The following is a 12,965-nucleotide window of genomic DNA, read 5'->3' on the forward strand; positions in this document are numbered from 1 at the left end:
CTCTTTAGAGAAAAGCATGCAGCCTAATGCTGTGCTGTTCCCCACTAATGGGGGTTGTGCCCTTTTTCTATAATGGACACACCACCCAAATAATGATAATGAGCGAGAATGATGCAGCTCGATTCATAAGCACCACACGCACACACACATACAACTGAAAGAATGATTAGAAAAATATCTACACAAGCCCTTAATTAAGACATCCATCCTCCTGATAACCAACACATATGCTCTAAATAGTTTCATGACCAAATTCTATAGCAGAATCCCTCACCATCTCTTCCCCTTCACATTTTAACCTATCTCATATATTTTAAATAAGACAAAGATTATGTAGGAAACATTAAGCTGAGACCAAAAAAAAAGGTAAATCTCATCAAAACCAGTGGAACCAGTTTGTCATAGCAAACTCAAGTCCCACTAAGGTCAATGAACCTGGTCTAAGCATTAGAAATCTGAATCTTACACATTGTTTTCAGTGAGGCTAAGTCTGAATTATGTAACCTTGGTGATAGATATAATAAAACTAAATTCCAGGACAGAATGGATCACTTTTCATGTAGAACTAACCCAGGATCTACCATTATGTAGATCTGTGAGCCTGAAGGAAACCTTCATGCAAATAAAAAGCGGTTGCCCGACTCGGTGGGCTGACCGCTTTGCCGCTAGACGCAGCGAACGACTACAAGCCCCAGAGTGCTCTGGGGCTTGCCCCAGCTCCCTATTGGTGCGCGGGGCGAAAGGGAGGCCCTTCCGCCCCGCGACGCTCTGGGAGCTGGGCTCGGTGACCGGGAGTTCCGGTCCTCCAGGGCAGATGATTGGTTCAGCTGCCCTGGAGGAGGAGTCTCCTGGTCAGGTGGTACTGAGGCGGGGCTTAGGCCTATATAGGCCGTGCTGCCAGCCCCGGCCCTCAGTCGGCGCTTGGCTCCGGATGGTTAGGAGCCAAGCAGGAAGGGAGGAGGAGCTGAGCCTTCTCCCACCCACCCACCGCTTGGGTTTGGGTTTTTTGTCACAACTTTGGGGCGGCAGCATAGGCCAGGATCTGCACGGTGTGGTACCAGGGCTACGGAGCTCTGGTTTGGGAGTCAGTCGGGACCCGGGGGCGAATAGGGCAGGCGTATGGCCATTGCGGGGGCCATAATGCGAGAGCGCCTCCCGGTGACTAGGGGCTTAGCGAATATGTGAACGCATGGCAGAGATGCGGTCATACGGTGTTCCTTAGCCCCTAGGTCATCCCAATGCCTGGTAGGTGCCAGGTTGTGGTTAATCAGACAAACGTGGGGTTGTTTGATTTCGCAGATCCTGACCTCATGCTTTGTGCCAACCCTACCAATGGTTTGCTTAATAAAGTTGTGGCCTTTCCTCCAGCACGGTCTCCTGTGGTTATTCGGCAGCAGCATCTGAGGCAATGGAGATTGGCTGGACTATATGACAATTTCTTCATAATTTAGTTAACTAAAAATAGTTGCTTTAGGCATGTTCATTTTCACAAGACTCATAGATAATTACTGGCTTGCTTGTTTTTGTTTGAATCTATGAAAAGAATGTCTGGTCATATATTTCAAACAATAGCACCAAAAGCAAATAATCTGATTCATCTTCAGTCTGGCACCGCTATTTTGTACAGGAAAGGTTAGCAAACAGTAGCCAGATTTTAGCTGTACACAAAATTATTATTACAGTATTATTATTAATATTATTATTATTACATTTATTTGTATAGCACCATAGGCTTTACATAGCACTTTACAAAGGAGGAGGAAAAACACAATCCAAAATAGAAACAAAAACCTAAATTTAAAACCACAAACAAGATTATAAAATTAATAAAATATTACTATAACAAAGTTAAAACAATACTATAAAAGTGTAAATTAACACAAATAATATATCATGAAATACACAGTCATAAAATCAATACAAAAGTTGGAAGGCTTCCCTAAATAGGATAGTCAAAAGTAGCTAAAAGTAGCCAGACTTTAGTGCATGGTCTGTATTTTAGCTTAGATGAGAATCACTGGTCACAAGATGGAACACTGAGCCTTTCTACCCTGAAAATTAAACACTCTGTATATATTATTTAAGTACAACATGCATATTAATTGATCCAGTTAATTTAATACTTAAGTACACAGATTTGAACAGGTTGAAATATCCCTTACTGATGCAGCAAAGCTTTCAAGGAAAGTTGTGTACTTGTCCCATATGAGTGATACAACCATAAGCATGTACGCTACCATGGTGAACTCTTTCAGTCTTCTGAGAGAGGACTGTTCCACAGGAATAAGGACCTCTACCTCCTACATGGTTTCTTCTAACACCAAACATTGCTAACTGCAAACCTATGTGCTGGTTAGTGTAGTCTGCCCCCTGTCTGTCTCGCACACTAAGGTCCTCAGGGAATTTACGTTAGTCTAAAAGATCTAGACTACCTTTGGTCACCCAAAGGGCCTTTTCTACTGTTGCTCTGAAACTATGGAATGGCCTGCTGGAGGAGAACCATCACATTTCTGCTCTTACAGCCTTTAAGAAGGCTCTTAAGACGGGTCTCTTCCGGCAGGCCTTCCCAACCTAGCTCCTCTCCCCTTATACTGTGATTCATGTCGCTCTGTCCACCAATTCTTTCCTTAATTTTAACACTATTGTATTTTATTGTTTTTAAATGCTGATTATTTAATTGTAATTTTAGTATTGGGATGGGGGGTTGGGAAGGGACTGATTTTTAATTTTATTGTGTATTTTTATTGTTGTGACCCGCCCGAATTCCTTGTGATTTGGGCAGGCTATAAATAAAACATTTATTATTATTATTATTATTATTGAATCAAGATGGCATTGTAGGATTCATAATTCATGGACACATTAAACTTAATTAAAATAAATCAATACTATGGAATTCTGGGATTTGTAGTTTGGCGAGATATTTAGCCTTCTCAGTCAGAGAGCTCTGGTGCCACAACAAATGATAAATCCCAAGTCTCCATAGGATGGAGCCGTGGCAGCTAAAGCATTAATCCTGCAATGTGGCAGCAGCCTTAGGGAAGAGAATCCAGAGTTTTCAAAGACTCAAATATTGAAGATTACCCTCATGTTTTGACAACCATAGGAACAGTGAAATGGTTAGCCAGTGTGAAATGTGAACATAAATGTGAAAAATATCTGACAATTTATCTGACAATGGAATCACATAAAACCCTTACATGCATTTTGAACATTCTGAACAAATGGGGAAAGTTTTATGATATCCCAGTTCAAGATAGGTTGTGTGTCTATGGAGAGCCAGCTTTGGAGGATTTCGTTCATTATATGCTTGAGTGTAAGATATATCCTGGTATTAGAGAAAGTTATTTAGAGCCTTTTTCTTAATGCAATGAAATACTGGGCTGTGAAAGAGAAACTTAGTTTCTTGTTACAATGAACAAATCAATATGTGATTCAAAGGGTCACCGCATTTGCAGCAAAGCCTACCAGATCTAGAAAAAACGTCTTGGAGACCATCTTAACTGTCATAGAAACCTAAGGGCATGAGTGTGAAAATGCTTTTTTGTTATAACATAATGATTAATTAGTACTCTTTCTTTGTTACTACAATGTGATTGGTTGTCTAATACAAGGTATGTATCTTAAGCTTAGGTATATATTTTATTTAGTTAGTTAATTTTCATTATGATTTTGTAATTGTATGAAAGCTTGGCTATTTTGCTTGCAATGGGACTAAGCAATAAATGTTATTATGTCATGTTTTCTCTTCTTGTCTCCAGACAAAATATAACCATTCCTTTCAAGCATTTCCCATTGAACCAAGTTATGACCCTCCAGATGTCCATTCTTTATTCAATTAGACTTTAATCTGGATGTAAATGCAATGAAGTTGTAGGCTGCATTTAAGACTTCTTGGGCAAAGAAACAAATAATGTAATCCAGCTCAATAGTAATGTAAGGAAAATCAAGTTCTCATGGTATCCAACGTCAGTAATAGCAGTAAAATATTAATTACAGGTTGAGTATCCCTTATCCAAAAATCCAAAATAAATGCTCAAAAATCTGAAACTTTTTGAGCACCGACATGACACCACAAGTTCAGTGTACCCAATGAACACAAACTTTATTTCACGCACAACAATATTTTAAATATTGTATAAACCTACCTTTAGGCTATGTGTATAAGGTGTATATGAAATATAAATGAATTTTGTGTTTAGACTTGCATCTCATCTCCAAAATATCTCATTATCTATAAGCAAATATTCGATAAATCTGGGGAAAAAAGCCCCAAATCTGAAACACTTCAGGTCCCAAGCATTTTGCATAAGGGAGACTCACACTGAATTTTACATTGCTATCACTGATCACAGCTGAGTAGTTTGCACATTCAGAGGCTGAACAAGTAGGCATTTAACGCTGGCCTTGGGGCATAGTGGTGGCGTGGCAGCTGCACAATACACGCCCTGACTCCATCCACGAGCCAGATGATGCACACCAAAAAGAGCATCAGAAAGTGCTGCTGCGGCAGACAAGACACCCTTTTTCTGGCTTCAAAAGGAGCGGCATTCTGCAGTTCTTTTTAGGGTCAGAAAACATTGGATTGGGGCCGTGGCATGTAGTTGCCGCAGCTCTGATCCAGCAAGGAAAGGAGTGGCAGTCCCCACTACAAAGGGGCGGTCTGCTTAGTCCCTCAGTTCACCATATTTTGTGTGTTCTCTTTCTATCTTTATTCTCCACCCACTGCAATTTGGAGGTGATCCCTTGTGGACAGTGTGGTCTCTGCTTTGTTCAGGTTCAGACTATGTGGGAAAATCAAGGCTACTTCCAGATTTAGGAATCCATACAAACTGCTCTTGGTGGACCTACTTTGACCTCAACCACCTCACTACCACTATCACGCCATCCAGACAGAATGATGTGGGGAGCAAAGGGAAAAGAAAGTGGCACAGCACAAAAGAAGGAGGCACACAGATTCCCAGGAGCACCCAACCCAGGGTGACCAGATGTGCTACCCACAAAGGAGGACAAGGCACAGCAAAATATAGGACCGTCAAGAAAAATGTAGGGCATTACAAAATAAAAGTTAAAAACACTCATATAAATGTAAATTCATGCTTTTTAGTCATGCTCAAAATGGAGGACATTTTGAAATTCCTCCTGGACAGGCGGTTGAACTGTAGGACATGTTCTGGAAAAGGAGGATGTCTGGTCATCCTGACCCAACCTCCAAAGACACCCAAACTTCCAGTGCACCCATTTTTCACCAGCAACAATAGTTGTTGCTGCACAGGTGGACACTGATCACAATCCACGATCAGGTGGATATTCAGACTGGATGAATACAGAATTGAACCTTGCTCAGAATGTTTTTTTTTTTAATTCAGGCCTATGTAAGTGTGTATTAGGGCTCAACATGTGGCTTGTTTTCTTCACCATTTGTTAGCTTTAATCTACACGTTATTCCCTTCCAGAAGAAAATACTTGACTTTGTGAAGAGTAGGTGGTATAATTGATGGCAGTAGGGAGCCCAGTTCATCAACCCTATTGATTTTTGCTGGTGGTTCTGCTGTATTTTATCATATATTTGTGATTTTAAAATAATGATTTTGGAAATGTGTGTTTGTATATGCTGTGCTGTGTTTTTATATAAGACATATGCTGCCTCAGGCTCTTTGTGAGGAAGGGTGGTATAAAAAATAAATGAACACCCAGGCAGGCCTGCTGGCTAACTTCAGCTGCTTTCAAAATGAATTTATAATGTATAAATGCAATATAAATATAATGTATAAATACAAAATGTAGACTGCAGGTTCCTTTCAGCTAGCTGCATTAGCCCTAATCCTGTAGAGAGGTTTAAAAGTGTATAAAAATAAATAAAAAAGAGGCACTGGAGGAGAAACAGAAGGCCAAACTGAAAACACAACAGGGGAAAATGGCAAAATGGTGAGGGAGGCAATGGGATTGAACCCATATACATCTAGCATTCACAGCCCATGTCCCAAGCAAAGAAATGAATCAACATGTGCTGCTCTTATGAATCATATTAGCTGAGTGTCCAGAAAAAACTGGGTTAAAAATAATCTTGTCACTTTTCTTGAGCAACAAAACAAGAGAGAGAGAGAGAGAGAAGGGGATAACACTACCAAAACTCACTATTAGAAGAGCATTATTTGGAGAACAGAAAGAAACCCACCAGTACAACAACCCAAGTCATATGTCCGGATTGCTCCAAAAGTAAGGCTATTGTTTGACTTACAAACATGAAATGCTTGTTATCTAGATTTTGCATATATCCCTTCAAAGTACTGTTCACCATGCCCCCTGGCCACTCCTTCCTGCCCATCTAATTTGCCCCATAGTCCCCCCAACACAGCCATGTCCATGTTGGCAGAGAGCATGGGAATGAGTGGAGATGCATCCAAGAAAACTGTGATGTGATTATCACAAATTCATAGAATTGGAAGAGACCTCAAGGGTCATCCAGATCCAGTCCAACCCACTGCCATGTAGGAACACACAATGAAAACACTCCCGACAGATGGAGTGTTCTTTCATCCTAAGTCAAAGACAGAGGGGTCGGAAGCAATATCAGAGTAGTAACACTTGATAACTGATCTGCCACTGAGGAAGGGAGAAAATAACCCTAACCACAAGCTCAATGCGCTTCCCGACTGTTTTAGGCTTGTTAATAGAGCCCTTCAAACCAACCTCCCCCAACCTGATGCACTCCAGATCAAGTTGGACAACCAAAACCACCTCTGACAATGGGAACTCATGGCTTGGGCTGATGGGATTTGCAGGCCAAATCATTTGGCAACTGCCAAGCAGTAAATGGCAATGAATATGACAAACCTGAGTGAAAAGCTACCCATCCACTCATCTCAGAAGTGCCACATCCCCAGCGGAATTTATGTCCTCAAATTTATGTTTCTTTGGTTGTCTTAAAAGAATGGTTGGCTGATTCTGTTTTATTTATTTAGCTATTTTTACAGCATTTGGAATACTCTCTACATATAGGTCAAAGGCATTATACATATAGATCAAAAGCATTACAATAAAAATGGCATACACTATTCCACCAACCATGGATTCTTGAAGGTGTGTGACACTACAAAAAGCATAACAAAAGTGCACAATTTAATTTCCTCTTGGAAACTGCCCTAATTTTTGTTGTTGTTGTTAAATTGTATTGAAATGTACCATCACATTTCCTTTCCATTTGCAAAAAAAGAAAAATGCCTAATAACTACATGATGACATCCTTCTTTTAATGGTCACAAAGTATCTATGAAAGCATAATCATAGTTATTCAATAGTCTAAATTACACAGTACATTTTCAAAATATGTTGATTGGTTTTTAAAGAGTATTTGGAAGCTTACAATGAAAATTATGATCATCATTGATCCAGTAATGCAGTGATTCTGACCAGAGGCCGAATGCAAGCCAGAGGCAAATGTCTTGCTCATTTAAGTAATATGAAGTGTGGTGGATTGGGAGAGCTATAGGTTGCTAAGAGGACTCTAGGTCTGAACAACACCAATAATGTCATGGCAAACCTCAGTAAAAGCCACGGCTCTCCTCCAACAAGTAGACCTCTTCCTGTTCCTCCTACCACTACATAGATTCGTCCAAGGGCCAACATGATACCTACTGACTGTGGGGGGATCCAGTGGCATCGCCACGCTTTGTGTCACCTAATGGGAGGGCTGTGGTCAAAAAGTCACATTTATCCTTCTCCTTTGCAATGGCAGTGACTACATCCTCTGATGGACTACTGCAATAGTTCCCAAACTTTAGTCTTCCAGATGTTTTGGACTTCAGCTCTCAGAATTCTCGACTTTTGGTCAAGCTGGCTGGGGCTTATGGGAATTGAAGTCCAAAACACCTGGAGGACCAAATTTTAGAAACCACTGGACTACAGTAATTCACTCTATGTCTGGATGCCTTTGGAGTTCACCAGGCAGGTCCAGCTCCATCAGGACTAGCCTGGAAGAAGGAAGAGCCCTCCCTCCAGTCCATCTGCCTTGGTCCAGGCCTCAGAGGGAGAGAAGAACCACTGGACCTCATCCCCTTTCCCTCCACCATTCCCTTCTCCTTTTGTGTCGTGTCTTTTAGATTGTAAGCCTGAGGGCAGGGAACTGTCTGATTAAAAATATTATTGTAAGCCGCCCTGAGAGCCATTAGGGCTGAAGGGCGGGATATAAATACCTAAATAAATAAAATAAATAAATAAATTGTTTGCAGACTTCAGCAGATTCAAAATGCAGCAGCCAGAATACTAACTGGGGCCAGTTAATAGCTCCATTGGTTACTGGTCCATTTCTGGGCAAAATTCAAAGTGCTGCTCATCACCAATAAAGCCCTACATGGCTTAGGTCCAGACTATCTGAAAGACTGTATCTCCCCATATAAACCTGCCAGGGTCCTAAGATCTACAGGAAAAGGTTTTCATTCAATCCTGCCACATCACAGGCTGGCTTGGTGAGGACTGCTCCTACTCTCTGGAACTCCTTTCCATGGAAGGCTAGGCTCCCCCTTTCCCTGCTTTACTTTTACCAGCAGGCAAATACATTTTTATTCAAGGAGGCTTTTAATATATAATCTTGTCAGGGAGGGTATGTGTTCTACTTATGTTTTTGACTTTGTATGGTTTATGTAAGTTTATATTATTTTTACTTAGATTATTTTAATTGTTTTAAATTTTATTGTTCTTTATTTATTTTTGAAACAATTTTATCTGTGAGCCACCTTGTGGGTGAACAGTGGCATAGAAATGAAATAAATAATAAATAATTCTAGGTTATGCATTCATAACTGACTTAGTGAATTTTTGCCAGTTACTGTAAACACAGAGATAGGAAAGCTAGTAAGAAAGTGCATACATATTATGTTTATATTAAAAAGTTCAACAAAGCTTACATTGATTATATCTTCATTGATAAGAGGATGTTTATTACATCCTCTTACATATTCTAACTTAGCATTTGAATTTCATGTTAAGCTGCTACACTAACAGCCTTAACAGAATGAAGGTGAAAAAGTCCCATCCATGATTTTAATCCTTTGGATACCCTTCTCCCTGTTTTGAACTTGGGACGAACAGAAATAGCTGCATGAATTTTGGAAAACCCAGTTCTTCACCTACTCACCCACACAATAAAGGCAGAAGAGTAAAGTTAAAAATAAATGCATGTGCACAGAATTGATGCAGGAAACAAAACTTTTATTTATAAATAAACTATAAGCCAAACCCTTTTCATCAATAACAAAGCCCCAGAATAAAATTCTTAGATGCATGATATTATTCTTAAAAAACAGACAATTCTCTAAGTGCTCTTCAGAAACTCACAGCAGATAAGACTTCTCATTATCTGCTGGTTCCCTGTAGACTGGGCATCACTCTGCTGCTGACTAAGCATTTGTGTCTGTTTTTTCCCCAGTGACCTCTGTGTCCACTTTCCATTTTTTTAGGATATGCTTTCTGAAAGATAAAAAAGAAAAATCCTAAAGCAAAACTGGAAATAAGAGCACATCACGTACACAACACATTCAGACATCTAACACATGTATCTTACAGGCTGAGTATTGCTTATCCAAAACCAGAAGTGTCCTGGATTTTTTTTTCAGATTTTGGAATACTTGCATATACATAATAATGAGATATCTTGGAACGAAGTCTAAACATGATATTCATTTATGTTTCATATACACCTTATACATATAGCCTGAAGGTGATTGCATACACAATATTTTCAATAATTTTGAAGTAAAGTTTGTATATATTAAACTGTCAGAAAGCAAAAGTGTCACTATCTCAGCCACCCATGAAAAATGTTTTGGATTTTGGAGTATTTCAGATTTTCTGATAAGGGATACTCAACCAGTATATGCAAAACAATACTGCAATGCTTACCTTAAAATGTTGCTTCCCATTGGCTGTGGAGTTTATCTCTGAGCTTATGGCCTTTCTTATTGGATAGTGGCAATAACTTCACTTCACCAGCAGCTTTCCCTCTGGCTGGAAGGCTTACAGCTTATCTAGATATCGCACTGTTGAAATCCTAAACTTTAAGCTGGTGGCTTCTCTACCTCTTCTTTGATGTCTGGCAGCACCTAGAAGACAGTTAAATGACTTAATTTTTTAATTTAAACCAATTCCTTTCTACAATAGTAAACTAGCATAATCTGATCACATAGCAAAATAAATATGTTTTAACCATTTGTCCTTATAACTTTGGATATAATCATTGGATAAACACACGCACATGTATAATTTCTTATGCAGATGTAAAGTATTTTCAAATCCTTTTTGAATGAAAGGGTTAGCTTTGTGATTACTACTGAACTGAAATCATCCTTAAGTTACTCTGTGGAAGAAAAATAAGAAAAATAGGCATTTGCTTAGTTATTTCTTATTAACATTTTAATTCCATTTTTCTTCCCATTTCTTTAGGAGGCAGAGTACATCGACAAAATCCTGTGAGGCAGGTCAAGTGGAAACTGATACCCGGAACTGACGGTCTTTTGTGGCACCCTCGTCACATGCGAGGGTTGCTTGGTGGGTGGAACGCCCACATGCCCAGCAACCCTCACACATCATGGACGTGCCGCAGCTGCGGTGAGCCCACCAGATGGGGCGCAAAATGGTGACGTTGCAGCTGTGCTGCTTCCAAACGGGGCGGTGCAACTGTGATGTCACCGCACCGGTTCTGGCACTTTGCGGCATCGCAGTGGCACTGCAAAAAGGAACTGCTTCTGGGCGCTCCTTTTTTGTTCCGTAGCAGTGCCACACAATTTGGTTGCTGCAGCGCTCCTGCGGAGCAAAGAGAGGTGCCGGGGAGGCACCTCTTTCTGGCACTCTGTACCGTGCCTGACTAACCCAAAGTCATCCAGTTAGTTTCATGACTTAGTTTATGAGTTTAGAACCTAAAATGTTTATTTCATTTCTTTTCATTTCTATCCCACCTTTCTCTCTGGAGGAACCTAAGGTGGCTCACAAATAAAATGGATACAAATACTGAAAATTAATACAAATTCTATATACAATTGTTTAATTTTTTTTTAAAAAATCAAAAAGTCCTGGCTTTAGGAATCCTGATAAATTTAGGGGCTCTCCAGACGGGCGGAGGCACCCAGTTTTCCACTGTGATGCATCCATGACACAAGCGCGGTGCCCAGAGGTGCAGAAGCTGCATGCTCCGGAACCCTAGAATTGGCCCCAGGCCACCACAAACCGGGAGTCTGTACTGGGCCAACATCATGCCACTTTTGAGCCTCTCTTTCCCCCACTCCCTGCCCCCAGGGGCTTGGTCTTTCTCTCTCACACACACACATACATACACACAAACACACACATGGACATGATCTCACCTTTTTCAAATTCTCCTGTAGTAATTCATCTCCAGTATTGTTGTCTGTATTGTCAATTTCTTCCTGGACTCTGTCATATAAATTCTCAGTTCTTCCTCTGCGTCTGTAGTTGGCGTGCATACCTGTATTATGGTGATGTTTATTGGCTTTCCCTGATACTTTATTGACATGATTTGATCTGAGTTTATGTTATATCCTTTGACTGATTTTGCTGTGCCCTTCCTCACTATTATTGCTACTCCTTTTTCCTCCTTTTTTGAGGGCAGTTAGCAACAGCAATTGCTATCTGTGTCAGTGATGTTATCCATGACTAGTTTCTTGTTTCCTCCATCTTCTTTACTAGTCTCTCTTGTCTTTTCCATTTCTGTCTCCTTCCCAGTTAGATTTGATTTTTTTCTCCATGTGCCACCAACATCTCCAGCTTCAACTCTTAGCTTTCATTATTTATTCTCTCACTTCCTTTCTAAGTATTTTTTCCCCTGTTCACTCATCTCATCTCTTTCCTCTTATTCGTCTGACCACTTTTTCTCCCTCTGATTTTGCAGGCTTTCTTTCCTATGCATGCTGCACTTTGAAGGCATTGTGTTTCTGTTTTTCCCTCTCTCTTGTTCTTGTTGTCCGTCACACTTTATGATGCTCATCACTACAGCTGCTACCACTGCTACCCGCCATAGAATAATAAAATCCACAAGAATCAGTAGTAGAGGTGATGAAAAGGACTAATAACAAAGTGAAGAAAATACTATTACCCACATCGTTCACAGGTAAATGCTATAAAAATACATAAAACAACATTGGAAATAGGTACTTTATGTTTCAGCCTATTTTTTTTAAAAAAGCTTGCAATGCAATTAATATGAAAATATTGGTTTTGATCTATATGTAATCTATATGTAATCTACAGCAGATCCATTGAACTAATGAGATTTACATTTACCATTCAGCACTTGGGCCAGTAAGCCTACTGTATTTGGGTCTAGAAGGAGTGTACAGTACTTTGATCAAAAAAGTATATGAGAGCTGGACTCCACTGCTAGAACCTCTATAAATAAGTTCAAAGTCTGTTTATGGGGAGCAGCAACCTGATTGACGTCCTAAAGTGTTATATATGTTCCCCTGGTAGACACAAAACATAGGAGTAGAGATGTTTCTACTTATCAGAAAAAAAATAAAAGGGCACTTTGGAGGATGGGTTATGCTTAATAGGACAAGATACCATTAATATCACATGCCTTAATGTAATAATAGGAAGTGTGCCAAGGTTTTTTGGACCATTCCATTTCCCTTGCAATATGTTCTTGCAGGCAGGCATCAATCAAGGAAGTTCTGCCATTGTCCACATCTGTCTTTTGGGTAGAAGGTATCTGCAAAGCTCGTCATACTTTAATGTTGTAAGCCGCCCTGGTTGCGTTGTGAAGAGGGGCGGGATAAAAATAAAATTTATTATTACTATTATTATTCATAGCCCTCTCCTCAACAGTAAATCCTGAACAGTGGCTGCATCCCTAATATTCCAACAAAGCTAACCACTTGCCATGGTTGCCCATCCTTTTCTTTCTTTCTTTTTCTTTTTTTGCTGGCATTCAGAGCCAGGCAGCCACTTCCCTA

At 40.1% G+C, this 12,965-nt stretch overlaps 1 protein-coding gene across 1 annotated transcript in view; it reads right to left on the reverse strand.

Moving 5' to 3' along the window:
* The window catches only part of CSRNP3 (cysteine and serine rich nuclear protein 3), a 99,192-nt gene extending 88,973 nt beyond the window's left edge, over positions 1-10,219 (reverse strand). The window contains exon 1 of the mRNA XM_042443170.1: positions 9,901-10,219. The gene's annotated coding sequence lies outside the window, so the exon portion shown is untranslated. The remainder of the gene's footprint in view (positions 1-9,900) is intronic.
* Between the last annotated feature and the right edge of the window lie 2,746 nt (positions 10,220-12,965).

This window comes from Sceloporus undulatus, chromosome 1 (assembly GCF_019175285.1).
Source record: "Sceloporus undulatus isolate JIND9_A2432 ecotype Alabama chromosome 1, SceUnd_v1.1, whole genome shotgun sequence".
Lineage (NCBI taxonomy): Eukaryota > Metazoa > Chordata > Lepidosauria > Squamata > Phrynosomatidae > Sceloporus > Sceloporus undulatus.